Source organism: Bombus terrestris, chromosome 3 (genome assembly GCF_910591885.1).
Source record: "Bombus terrestris chromosome 3, iyBomTerr1.2, whole genome shotgun sequence".
In the NCBI taxonomy this organism is placed as follows: domain Eukaryota; kingdom Metazoa; phylum Arthropoda; class Insecta; order Hymenoptera; family Apidae; genus Bombus; species Bombus terrestris.
In genome coordinates, this window is record NC_063271.1 from 18,892,225 (window position 1) to 18,907,247 (window position 15,023).

Below are 15,023 nucleotides of genomic sequence, written 5' to 3' on the forward strand. Positions count from 1 at the left end.
TAGTTCTCCTTAAAAAAATATAATTGTAGAGGCACACGGGCTCGAGGACAAATCAAGTCATGTGTGGTTTTGTCTCAGAAGTGTCAATATTATGGGACACACGTTGTATTAACAAACAAACTCCGAGCAGAAACAATGTCGCCGCTACGCGGGACTGCCTAGCAATGGCGGTTGGAATTTTGTTGGTATATCCGACCAATATACAACAAACGAACGCAATCGTAAGAAGAGGAAAGTTTACATCAGTCTTTTATTCGTGCGATCTCCTTAGAGAGTTTCACATCGTCTTTACGGGCAGTATATATCGAGCGTCCCAGCGAACGTTGTTTTGTGCTTCAAAATATATTCCACGTTTAACAATGAATTATCCAGTTGACCGTGGATTCCTTATTGAACCTAAAACCATCTCGAGTGTCTAGCCAACGGTTATTTGTCAAATTCTGTAAAAACCATATTTATATCAGTAAATATAATCTCTATTGTACAACAACGATGGCTAGTCCAAATGAAGATTCGTTACACGCCCGTAAACCTAATGATAATTCGACATTATATATATATATATATATTATATATATATAATAATAATAATATAAATAATATATACATGTATATATAAGGAATGAGAAGATATTATTCTATAGCACATTGTGAGTTAAGTAACTATACATAGATCTTCGGAACGTGGCTCTTCTTTTGAGGCATTCGTTCTAGAAAATGGTCTAAATTTAATGTGCACTGTCAATTAGTTCCGTGAAAGAAGGCCTTGAAACTAGTAGAAGCTTTAGCTGTCAGGAAGTATAGCATATGACCATTATGAAAAAATAATTATTCCCGGAAGTGCAACTCTGCGTAGGACAATTATCGGAACGGTGATTATGTGATAGTGATATAGACCTTTTTGAGAAATATTGTCTTTGGTAAAATTTTTTTATATTTCTATATTATGACCACTTTAAATATTACTCAAAATAAGTAAAATATCCATAGAATAAGGGATGACTTTAGTGAATAAGACGTTTAATTTCAAACAAACGAAGTCGTTTATTTCAGTAAAAGATTACGTGGACATTAGAGCTTGGAAGTTATTACAGTTTACTATTTGTTTGTTTAAAAATTTAAGTGTTCTTCAATATTTTTAACTAATTTGCTATTTTTCAAATATATTTATTCTTAATTTTATTTAACTATTAATAAACATTAAATATTTTTATAAAAAAATTAAACAATATTTTAATGTTTCTAATAAGATTTAATAGATATAATATTATTTACTTAATAGATTAATTAATAGATTAATATAATTTAAGTATATATATATATATAACTTAATAATTTCAAATTTAATAGATCAAAGGTATTGCATATATATAAAAAAATAATAAATTAGAAGGAATACATTCAATGAGATATAAAGAAGAAAAAGGCATTAAAAAAAGAATGAAATGATGACTAAACTTGGAAAAGATAAGAGAGAGCAGAAATTGTTTTGATAAGGCGAATAATCATTACATTGAAGGAAATATTTTGCTCTTAACTCGTCATTTAATATCGTCACAATTATCTCTATTTTTATGCGCAAAGACTTCTCGTTTATTTTTGTCACTACTAAACTAGAATGCACTTTACAACGCAGTATTTGCCGTCGATCGTGTCTATATAAAGTATCCAATGAAAAACATGAAATGAGTGGGATCTATCGCGGCATTTGCATAAATTATTCGTACCTGTGCTGACCTGATTCTTTTTGTAACCAGCACAATACTACAATTTCTGTGTATGAAAATATGAAGAACTATTTCTGTACAATATTCTGTATTTCCACAATATGTTAAAAATATTCCTATACGTACATATAATGGGGAATTGAATCAATGTTACCTATTAAATTAAAAGTTTCGTTATATTATTATATAACAATTGCTATTTTGAACACTAATGTCCGAAATTATATTTAATTATAATTGTATATTATAAAATGTTTTATATATTATATATATTATACAATAATTCTAGAAAAAAATATTAGGGTATATAAGAAGAAAAGCAAGGAACAAAGATAGAGGCTATTAAAAAAACGTGAAAGTTATTCTTGCATAATTGCGTCACATGATATTTAGAAAGGTTCGATCTCATTTTATCACGAGCTAAAATTTCCCTGCACGAACTTTTTCATTCATGCTTTGTCAAGCAGAATGTTACGCAGAAAATGAATAAACAAGTACGCCAAACATCTATATAATAAGGTACAGTTATTTTTTAGCGAAAGATTTCTCCTCAATGAACCTTGCTTACCGTTGCACAATCTAAAAATTCTAATCCATTTTATAATATTTTAGCCGTCAGAAAAATATATGCAACTATATTTTTAATTAAAGTGTGTCTTCATTTTGTATCTAAACTAATTGTCATAGATATAATATGTACATAATACGAATATGAATAAGATAGAGAAAAGAAAAGGGATATGCATTCCGGAAATATTTACGATCTTAATAAACCATTCATAAACACACAAAAGCTTTAACTCGAAAAATTAATGTAGCGGAATAATCGGATTTTGTATGCATGAACAGCTTGTTACCAAAAGTTAGAAAAAAAGCATGGTACATTTAACGAGTTGCTTCCTGGTCGATCGATCCACCGCATCGCTTCACCGTGAAAGTAACAGCACCGTTCATCGATCAACTATATTTACGTGCACGGTATTTACACGGTCTGAGATTAAAAAGCATATCACGAAAGAGAGATTTCCTAGAAATATGGCTGCCTTGATAACTGGGCAGATAAGTTCCCAATGGCCAGTTTGTGAAATGTATTTAACAAAACACTATTGCATGCTATGCTACGATGATTATAAAGAATAAAACCCTTGCAATTTTACTCTTAATTTTGTAACTGGAATACGGTTTATCAAAAGTAAGTAAGTGTCTTCTGCATACTTTTGATAGTATCGGATTCGCTAACGCGTTTCCCCGACCGATATAATTCCGGATATCGAGGTCTCCGATCAAAAGTGTTTGCCGGGTCTTCTCTAATGGACGGATGTTGTTTTTTAAAGCAGCTTAAAACTTATTCTTCTGTGCAAATTTAATTATCCACCGTCTTTTTTTCATTTGTTTCTTCTTGGTATATTAGGTCATCTCATAAGTTCGTGCCGGCTTTTGTGTATACATTTCATGTGTCGATTTATAAACATACGGCGATAAGGGACCAATGAACTTGAAAAATGGGAAGAAGTTGTACAACGAGAGGGGGATTACATTTTTTCATGAAACTGAAAGGTATGTAAACGATCTTAACATATATAACCGCTTGAAAAACGGAACGAACTTATGGGATGACCTAATAGTTACTATAGCAAGTATGTGAACCTAGACAGCTCGAAAGAACTGACATCGACACGCAATGAAATCGATCGAGATTCATTAATCTTCGTTTACTCCGAACATACAAGAGGTAGAGAATTAAACGAAGTTTGAGCAGATAAAGAATTCACGTGATGACCGTAATCGGACGTAAGTCGGAAAAATGTTATTAAACGCTATCTACCAGAAAAAAAATGATTCTGTAATGAATTCACGGATGACGTCAGGCACGAGCTCCTGTAAATGTCGTAAATACGATGAAGTAAATAATACTCGAATAGAGCGATAGGTCGACGAGGAAGAAAGGGAAATAAAATATAAAAAGAAAAATGAGTAATTACGCTTGATGATGTAATTCATTGCGTTTGGCGATAAAACTTAATTGTATAATGAATCGATCGGTGACAGAAATGAACGTTGCAAACGTGTTACTCCGGTGTAAAAACGAGCAAACTGGTGTATCGAGAGTGATCGAAAATTGATTGAAAAATACGCCACAAAACTATTCATTCCGAATCACTGACCCATTTATTTTTCACAATGCTACTTCTTTGTTCCCATTTATCTTAATCTTATTTTCTGCATTTATTTTGTCGTTGTTTTGTTCGTTTATCACCGTTTTATTTCGACTCGTTACTCTAATTAATATTTCAATTAATTTCATCGAGCACAAACTTGGACATTTTTCAGATCTTGCATCTGTCGATTCAGCTGATTCATTTAAGATCGTATACATATATCATTTATTCAACAAGAAATTTTTATCGCCCCATAATCACTAACCAAAGAAAACGAGGTTGATATTACACCGTCGCGAAAATCGAGTAAAAATATCTGACTTTTTATAACCATTCTTCGAATGCCGTAACCCCTTAATGTCTATATCATTTCTGTCTCAACCAGCAAAAAATTATCAATTTTTGCTTTTATGATTGTAATGTTACTTACATAGAAGATATGTATTAACCTGGTCAGTAAATTAAGATATAAATATACATACTTGGATAAATAGGGAAGTTAAAATAACATACACAAAAAAGATCGTAATAGGCATAAGCTTCAATGCAATAAACGAATATAATATAATACAAATAAATACAATATAATATAGTACAAATATAGTGTTTCTTATATTTCGTGGTATATAACAGAATGGAATATTATGGATATATTATGGAAAATGGAAGAAAACAATTATTTTTATAAATGTAAAAATTTCATACCGATAGTAACGCATTATTTTTTCTTATAAAACTATTTTGCTTCTAGTTCGTTTACTCAATTTTATTTTATTTTCAATATTCCTCGAAATTTACATTTCAATTACATAATATTACAAATTTATTTTCCTACTATATATCACAAGTATATCACAAATTTCAAAACGTACCACTAAATTCCGAGTAAAAAGTAGCACAGTATTAGCGTGATAAAACATGACTTTGGTGTATTATTGCACACGGTGTGCATTAACTATGCGCAAACTTTGAGCCAAATCGGTGACCTAAATGTCGCGAATTTCCCTGTGGAAACTGGATATTCGAACAGAGCCAAGCTCCTGAATATTCAAGTGAATCGAATGCCACTCGAGGTATCTGGAATTACTAGTAAGTACATGCATAAGAAATTATTCGAAAAATTCTAGTGGAAAATTCGTAACAAAATCGCTGACATCTTCTCATTCACTGAAAAGGAAACGAGAAAAAATAAATAAATAGTAAATGTAATTTCTCTTTGTTATACATATATGTATATAGTTCCTTAGATTTTATAATTTTCTACCGATTTTATGAACCTTTTTAGTATCGTACATTATATCTTTTTTTGTCGATAAAACCTTTTAATTAAATTTTTTAATTAGGCACATTTTATAAATATTATATAATATTTTTTACTTGAATTTAGATTAGATGAACATTTAATAGTAATTTCAAATATTCAGAGTTTAACGATGAAGCAGTCATTTCTTGATTTAGTAACCACTCGTGAAGAAAATAATAAATATTAATGACGCTCTATGAATCGATTGCTTCGTTTGCCGGTAATTCTACTAGAAGGAAAGTATAATTAATATCGTGACCATGTTTAATCTGTATAATACGTTTTCTTTGCAAGAAGTTCGACCAAGTTTCCATTTTTAAAACGTTCACTTTTGATAAATAATTCTTTCAACTTTTTTCTTCCACTGTTTTTTTAATTATTTGAATTTTTATCGTTTTTTCTTCTGGATATAATCGATACGGAGCTACATAACAGAGGATATGAAAACAAATAATGTGAATGCAATGTACATGCAATCTGCGAAAGTTGGCAAAGAAACGGTTAACATGATGTCATCGCAGTACGTTTGCTTAAGAAGAAATTTTATTTTTGACATCTTTTTTTTTCGTTATATGACTTGTTAAATGAAATATTTCATTATATACCATCTATTAGCTTTAAAGAATTACAAAAAATTTTAAAAAATTAATACACCACTACTATTTTTACTTTTATTTTAATTTTATTTGCTTTCGTTATTTATTAGGTAGGATAAACAAGTAGTTCTCGATCGGGAAATTTCTTTGTTCCGAAGTACAAAGAAAAATTCGTGCGTTCGCTTTCTAATAGATCGCTAATGGGAACGGATTTACTTTCACGTTGCAATTACGTTTCCACGATGTTTGCTTTATAATTACTTGCACACCTTGCGATGACGATGATCACTTGAAATACTGAAATTAGATATTAACAAGTTCGAGTGCTTGCCAAAGCAATGTTTTACCTTTTAATTTAATTAGTTTGTGATTATATACTGCTCCTGGAAAGAACTAGCTGAGTACAGTTCGTATCTCTACTCTAAGAAGTAGTTTCCTAACTTTTTTCTTCCTTAGCTAATGTAGAATTATTCCATGTAACAAAGAACTGTTACATGTTGTAAATATTGATACGTATAATATATAGAATGATAAAATTGATACATTCAAGTAATTGTAAAGAGAAATAATTTGTGTATATATCTAGAATGAATTACAATAAATCAGCATTTCTACCTATTTGTAGTTATTTCTACCTATTAGTTTTTCAATTTAATACATTGCATGTATTCTTAACTTACTGATAATGTTGTCGAATTCCATAATAAACTACACGAGTTTATTAATTATATACTTCGTAGAAAATATTTTACAATTTCGACGTTTAAGTAAGAGAAAATAACTATTACACATACTCTCTTTCTCCCTCTCTCTCTTTCTCTCCTAAATACATAATTACATTGCAGCTTTGAGAAACTAATTTTGTAAGAAATGGTAGGAATTTCAATCGAGATCTTTTCTAAGAAAGAATTGTTTATCATTACTATCATACCATCTACAAATGTCAGGAATTACTGATATATACGTTTTCTAATTACTGCCAAGTAATCAGAGTCTAAATTTATTAACGTTCATGATCAAAACAATTATTTCTTCGACTACTTTCACTTTTAATATTACTCCTGTAAATAACTTTTCTCTTTAGAAACAGGTGATAGAGATTATCTTGTACCATGTTTTTTGTAACATGTATACACACAGATTGTTCCTGTTACTTTAAAATATAGACATATTTATAATATATATATATGGATAATAATAAATATGTATATTGTATATTAATGATTAACTAGTATTACGTCACCGGTCGTCAGTGTTAACAAATAAAGTACAATAAAATAATTTTCCTTGTCACATTAAAATAAAAACCTATTTATTTCCCTGTAATACACACTTTATGCTTTGGCTACTATCTACTCTATCAAAATTGTTAATAATTAGGCTACAGATACTTATGCAATTTTGTTGATCGTATCTAAAAAAGTGTAAGCTGAATAAAGCTTTATTTTACTTACTAAATATCATAGTGAATACACCACTTTGTAGATTTTTATTTTGCTTTATTATCTACATGATTTAGAAACTACTAAACGACGCTATCCAATTACATTAATTTACTTCTATATAGCTATCCTCTGTAGTTTCACTTGTTCCAAACTTAATAAACCTTACTCAGATTGTCGGAATAGAACACGTTCGAAACATCAAACGCTTCTCTTCCTGTTAACATCAGTGTCCGTGGATTATTGCACAATGCTGCCAATTCGCCTGCATTTCATTAAACACGAACAATCGTGTAATTATAGCATGCTCATGAACATGTAAAATATCCGCTAGTTCTATTTGCACACGGCTATTGATTAAAAATCCAATAGACCGTGTGCGATTCTAGTAGATTACACGCCAAAAACCAAATACAAGATAAACAGCTGACCGACCGGTTATCACGGGATCAGCCGACCAATGGCCTGTGTAATCGATCATCGACACCGAAAACCGGAATATATAATCGAGTCTCGCGTATATGAAACATTTAGGTCAATGTCACTTTGCTTTGACAAATCAATGAGATTGATTAGGTACGTATATAGAACATAAAATTTCACACTGAAATTTAGAACACGTTGAAAATGTGATTCTTTTTTTGTTTTTGTTTTTTTTTCTTACAGTATCGGTGGAAAATATATTGATTTAGCTTTTTTAGCAAATATGTTCATATATACGGTGATTATAATGTTAGATCAATGTTATAATGATACAAAAGAATATGATTAGAATATACTAAATAACAAAAATAATAATAATGATAATATTGAAAGTGAAATAGTAATCGAAAGATGTATGTATTAATAACAAGAAAGTACGTAAACTTTTTCGTTCTTTATCGAGGTCTTGATGCTTCCATTCTAGTCCATTCCATTCTTACATTCTAGTTCTATCGAAAAGAGTAATACAAAATTTTTATCAAGTGCAACTGGCATGTGGAAAGCGTGAAAATAACTACAATATTTATAACAGACGGATACATCTCATTAAAATAGCGCGATGTCGCGTGAGGCAGGGGAAGGAATACTTGGGAATAACGTGCGCACCTGGTGTCATGTGATTTGGATTGATGCCATCGTGAACGAGTCTTCTAATACATGCCTAGCGCGTTAAAGGGAAAGATTTCGAGCTCCAGTTTTCGTGGCGTCGATAAACTCGATCCAATTATCCACCACTTTGTTCTTGGATTTTTCATTTGTCACCGTAACTCGATAAATCATTATGTACGCTATCGCTCATAGTGGTGTATATTTCTTCGTTTCTTTGTTTCTTTCCTGTTGATTCGCGTTCGATTCAAGTCCGCTAATCGATATCTTTCTCTGAGAGGAAATTCATCACTGCGATATGTATACAGCACAGTGATTCATACGAAGTAACCAATGTAATTTGTCTTTGAACGTTGAAGACATCCATTTCTGTTTTTTAATACAAGATAACGAATAAATGTTGTTCTCTAAATAGAGATTAAACTTTATGGTGTAATCAGAATGATTTATGCGTTTTATCACGACAGCTTCGATCAATTTTATTTGCGATGCGTGGTTGAAGATGAAAAAATCTTTTCTCCCATTTCACCCATTTAAAGACCAGCCTTGCAGTTATGCATATCACTTGCAATATTTTCTTCTGCTTTGTTGTTTATTATGTCAACATATAAAGAATATGTCACACGTATATTTTAAAATATGTATATAAAAAGATTTTGGATTAACTTTGGATTAGATGGGGGAGGGGGTAGCATCTATTTTTGATAGGTCTTCGGAAAGTTATGGCGAAAAGTGCACGAGTAGCACGAATTATTCGTTAATCGAGCGCTAATGAAGTAATTACACGTTCCGTTCAACGAAGTGTTGTAGCCAACAACCGCAAAGATTCTAGAAAACTGACAATTAGAGGATCATTCCTTCACAACGACGCCTGCTAGATATTATCGGCTAAAATTATGAGACCTTATTATCTCACCTAATAATAACGTGTAGATATAATGGAATTAACTTTCCGCTAATTAACCTGTGTTTTATTTCAGTGATCGTGCATTGTTTGGTTGCAGAACTTCTATTATCTCTATTACTTTATGTAATAATTATATTCCTTGAATGCTATGTGAATGGTGCTTTAAATATTCTATTATGTGCATATTATTACTTTCGTTACTATTTTTCGTATAACTTTCGTATTGTATATCAGATTAGTTCATTAGTTCTTGTGAATTTCGATGTGTTGAAATCCATTCCCGTGTGTTAAGATTACGTGATTTATCACGAGCCGTGCTACAACTCTGAAACAGTAGCAGATAGAACAAATTCTAATAGGTAAAATTAAATGGCCAATTCCATTATCTATAACAGAAATCGTAAAATCAATTAATGCCAATTCCCATGTGCTCCAGATTGCACAAAAAAGAATTAATCGCAATATCTGGTTAAACGTCTCGGCAAGGAGAGATCGTGCGTTTGGCGAGCGCATGAATTATGCAGCGAATCCCGAAGGGGAATAAGATGATAACTCTGGTGGATCGTTGGAATCAAGGTTACGATGATATTAGCGAGACGCGTACGCATATTTGGCTCTCACTCATAGCGAAATTTCTCGCCAGACACGCTTAACCACCGGCAGTTTCTTCCGTGAACTGTTTACCATTATTGTGCAACCACGTATTTCGTTTATTTGTCATACCTATTAATCTCGCGATACTTTGTTTTCGTCCGAAAATAAATTCTTCGTTGAATCTCGCAAGACAGTACATCTGATTGTTATTTCTTTCGCCAAAAGGATCTCTCAAAAACTGGATTTTGTCAAACTTCATTCTAGTTCTAAAGAAATTGTTTAACTTTGTTTAATTCATTTAAAGAAAGGAAAAATTGTTTTCTGAGAAGTATGATTCTAATCTCCCACTTCTCTTATCATTATCAGTTACTTAGCTATAAAATGGTAATAACGATCTTTTTTTAGCGAACAATGCAAGAAAAACGTCGTATATATCGCGTCAATTCTACGTAATATCGAGAGACAAGATCTTTTTTTACTATCGTCGAATAAAATTATCATTATAATTACAAAGCGTACGAACTTTGGAACAATGGGGTAGAAACGTCAGAGAATTGACGAAAAACTTGATGGCAACTGGTGTTCCTCAGGTTGATGATCGACTCGACCTTCACCTGGCTATGAAACCGGTTATCATTAACTTTCCGTAGTAGTTCCTCATTGCCTCGCGCTTAACGTCGTTTAAGGAACGTTCTTTTACAATGATAATGCTAAGTGCGTTAAATGAAGCTGCACTTAAGCAGTTTGGCTTTAAATCAGATGGAGATTCCGAGGAATTACACCGCTATTTTCAAGAAATTTTTAAATTACGTCTTTCAATTCCAATCATATGTATTATTTATTGACTCCAATTTCGGTCTTTTGTCTATTTAGTGAATATTTCAAACATTCTTAGACCTGATGAGATCTTTTCATGGAAATGATTTCAGAAAGATTATTAGGAATGTTCATTTTCCATAAAATACGTTACGTCGTTCAAATATTGGAAACTTTAATGTTTCCAGATATATATTTAGTTTTATAAACACCAATTAATTAATCTTTCTGGAACGTGCATTGAAAATACGACACGTTATAAATAATGACGATTAAAAGAGAAAAGTCAATTTTGTATGAGTGATAAAATTTTGACACTTCGTGCATTTTTTATGCATGTAAATAAGTATAACAAAAGAATACTATAATGAATTTAACATTATCACTTATCTAGAAACCAGTCGGTTAATTTAAAGATTATTCCTTCTAACTGTTCCAGTGACTGATTATTGTGAGTTAAGTTCTTTCTTATCTACCTTGCTCGATAGACCATCATCCGAACGATTATCATACGTCTATTTATGACTCGGTATAACTTTCTCGAAGAAATATGATTGGTTCGTCCAGAACCAAAGTAAACACTTGTATGCTTTTATGATATACACAGCAAATTACTTATCTTTTAAGAATTATTACTGATTCTTTTTTCTCTGTTAGCTATTGCATCAGCTATGGTGGATTATGTGATAATTCTTTATGAACATTATGCTATTTTATGTTATTACTATTTAAGAAATAAAAATAATTTAGTATTTAAAAGGGTATAGATTCCCCAAGCCCTTACTCCGGGACCAGAGTCGAGAGCGGTTCTTCGATGAAGACATCAGTGACATGGAGACGGCGCTGTGGGACGCTTCGTGCGTGGAGAAGACCGGAGATGAACGCTGCCCATGCGACGGCTCCATGTCGGTTCAACAGGAGGGAGCCTACACTGTGGGAGGAGGCTACTGTCGTGCCGGATGCCAAGGAGCGCGATGTACTCGGATTTAAGAAGAAGGAGCGTATCATCAGCCGTAGTACAAGCACGAGGGGGGCAAGAGTGAGTGGGTGTCGGTTCCTATGCTCGGGAAATTGAAGACAAAGGATATGACAACGCGCATCCTCCGGTCTCACACCACACCGGGGGAGAGGTCTCGTGTTATTGATCCGTGCCAAGTGAAGGAGACTAGCGACACCCCGGCGGGGGCGGTTGCGAACGAGGTTCCTGAGGTGGACACAGCTCCCGAGATTGTACCGTCCGAGATGGATAGCTTCGTGAGGGCGCTTATATTAAGCGCAAACGCTTCCACGCACGCTTTACTACCTGTTCTTCTCCGTGGCTGGCGAAGCGTGTAAGGATGTGGACACAACTCAGAACTGGCATGCGGAGTACCCCCATACTTCCTTGTATGATATAATGAACGGGCCGGCCCTCTTACCGATCCAACAAAATGGGCTGGCTGGCAGCGGCTGCTGCGGCCCACAATAAAGAACAACATGCTATAAATGGAAATATAAATACCGTCTTGTCCGCATAATTTAAGGCGGCGGACCAGTACGCAGTGTATCGGGCGGCGTTTTGGGATAGACAAAGAGTGCAAATAGACCGACTCACCAACGATGCCGATCTGATTAGACAAGCCTGTGCCGGGAGCCGATGAATTCCACAACGTGCTGACCAACGTAGCGACAGTGCACCAATTCGTCGGAGTGGCGCAGGATAAGATGGGGCGGCTCGGGACTGGAGAGCCTGATGTCAGGCGAAGGGAGCCAGATCCGTCTTCAGAGGGGAGCGTAGCGGGCAGCATCATGAGCTCGCCTCGGGCGGGCCCTTCGAGCATTAGGACTGCGGGAGGTGGGCCAGTGGTCGTCAGTGACATTGCCCTTAGACCTAGAGATTCCGACGACACAGTCGCTCGGGAGATTAAGGCCGCCTAGTCGATGCCTGAGGCGGCCATAGGAGCTGACAAGAGCCGGAGGGAGGCGGATAAAGCCGAAACCGCCAGACACGTTATACGTGCGGTGGTGGACCTCGATGAATTCACCCCGCTGATGGTAACAATCCCCGAGGGCAATAGGGGCCCGATCCTGGAGATGTGCGCTCAGATTTCACGGCGACTGAAGTGGGTAGGGGTTGGGCGGCATTCAAATATGCGACTGGGAGGTTGGAGTTGCCCATATCCAGCAAGGCACCGTTGACTTACGGCCAAATCATTGACTACCCCTACCTGTCGGAGCTCCTTCTTCGGTTTGCGTCCCTCTCAGAGATGGGAGATATACGGGTCTTGACCTTGAAGGTTGCCCTTATGGATATGCAACGGGAGCCCAGCGGGGTGGAGTGAGCCGGGGCAAGGACGAACGTGCCGCAGCGTGATATCATCGACCTGTCAAGTTTGGGCCAATGGCACTACGACGCAATCTTTGTTAACTGTGAGGCTATCGAATACGCGGTGCTGAACGTGGGGAGGTTGCCCGTTGGGACGGAAGGGGACTACTGGAGAATTCATGAGGCGGCGACCACCATTATCAGTCTGTCGTCAAACACGGGACCATACAATATGGGTCGCACTGTGTGGATATTGGCGCATCTCACCTACCCTTTGGCGTGGGTGCTGGAATACTTCAACATGGCGCGGTTGGGGAGGGATGCGCCTATGTATGAGGTCCTCTGTCATACGGCAGGCTTAGTCGATATTCATTCGACGATAAGACATCTGATATTCGTCATCCTGACGAAAACCGAGACAAGTGTCTCTGTCGGGGGAAGGTGTTACCCGATTGGTACGGTTGACCAAGACTTGATGTTGCCTGATAACCGGCGTCCCCAGGAATGGAACTTGGACGAGCAGATCTCAGTGATGCTGAGACAGGCGTTGAACTGCAGAAATTCCCTCCGTCGGGAATTCAAGGAATTTATTCGGCCCATGGTGCCGGGCGGGATCAACTGGCTCGAGGTGGACTCGCTGATTAACGTGCTTACCTTGCGATACTGCCAGCGGGTCGAGGGGGTTCATCGCGCGCAGGACGACGACACCCCGTATCACCACATAACGTATGACTCATGCTCGGATTATCCGGTGTACTCGCAAGAGCATGCGCATCAGTCCCCGATTCTGATGATCGGGGCATGGAAGAACTGGGCGAAGCTCGGTATTACGACGAGACTGGCATACTATTATTTGCACAATACGGAGAACGCGCAAAACGTTAGTTTAAACGGCGTTGCGAGCCGCGTTAGAACTTTGGAAGAAGAGGGTGTATCTTCTGGATACGGTGATGTGCCCCCTGGGCGAATAGAACTGTGAGTGGTCCGAGGTGATTGAGAGCCGCAAGCCCGGGACTGGGGCATGTGTTCTGGATATGGCCTATTCCATGAACGGGCCTATTGTTAGGTATAGCTGGAGGATTAATACCATGCTAGGAGCCAATGGCTCTACCATTACGGGACAGCGGCTCAGTTCGGGTCAGTGGCGTCAGAGCGGAGAGGACAACAGGAAGGCAAAGTATATCCTGAACCATAACATTGGTAGCTGAGCATATGACAAGCTGCACCAGGGGTACACGCTTGGGGATAGCTGTTATGGGCTCGAGTACGCGATGTGTCGCATTAACCTCACTGAACATGCTTGGGATGTTATCTATCGGGACCAGCAAAGTGGTGACGAGTCGCCGGGAGTGAGTTTCTGTGTGGATAACAGTTGGGGAGCAATTTTAGCGTCGGGACTTGGAATACGTGACTCGGCGGACCCGCGACTCCCGCCGAAGACGTGGAGCTGGGGAATCAGGTCGTGCGTGAAGGACTATGTCAAGAGCCAGCTCAGAACCCTACACGGTGTTCCTGACCGGTAGGGGCAGCAAGCGACCAGACAGTACTATTAGTATTTAAAAGGGTATATTTAAGCAAAGTCATAATCTGGAACCTTCTGAGATAAAATAGTCCTAATAGTAAAAATAAACTTGTATGGTTATAAAATCATTTAGTTATTTAAGAAAACTCATGCTATGTATACATACAGAACCATTTATTTGCTTGAGAAACTAATAATAGCGGCATTTCTTAGAATAATAAACTCAAATTACACAATAATGTTTTTGTTTATGTAGGGTTTAGTAAATAGGAACATATTCATTATATTACATATGAATAAACACAAAATTGATGCATAAAATTAGATGACACTGAAAATATTTTTATTGGTCAATATTTAAAATCTGAAGTTAGGTAAGAATACTAATCTATAAGTAAGATATCTCAATCTTAAAGATATGATCTTTTTTCAATATACGTGCGCTCCTAGATTTTCAAAATCAAGTATAAGATCGTATAAGAGATTGTTCCATACCTTTCTTTATTTATCAAATAAAATTCATAACGCGAAATATTTGAATAATTATAATTTATGCGCTTAAA

At 35.9% G+C, this 15,023-nt stretch overlaps 1 protein-coding gene across 5 annotated transcripts in view; it reads left to right on the forward strand.

The window, feature by feature from the left end:
* The window catches only part of LOC100647951 (GTPase-activating protein skywalker), a 44,782-nt gene that overhangs the window by 11,104 nt on the left and 18,655 nt on the right, over positions 1-15,023 (forward strand). Inside the window, exon 2 of one of the 5 annotated variants that reach the window (XM_048404562.1) lies at positions 11,394-14,457. The exons of the other annotated variants lie outside the window; for them this stretch is intronic. The gene's annotated coding sequence lies outside the window, so the exon portion shown is untranslated. The remainder of the gene's footprint in view (positions 1-11,393; positions 14,458-15,023) is intronic. 5 annotated transcript variants of the gene reach the window in all.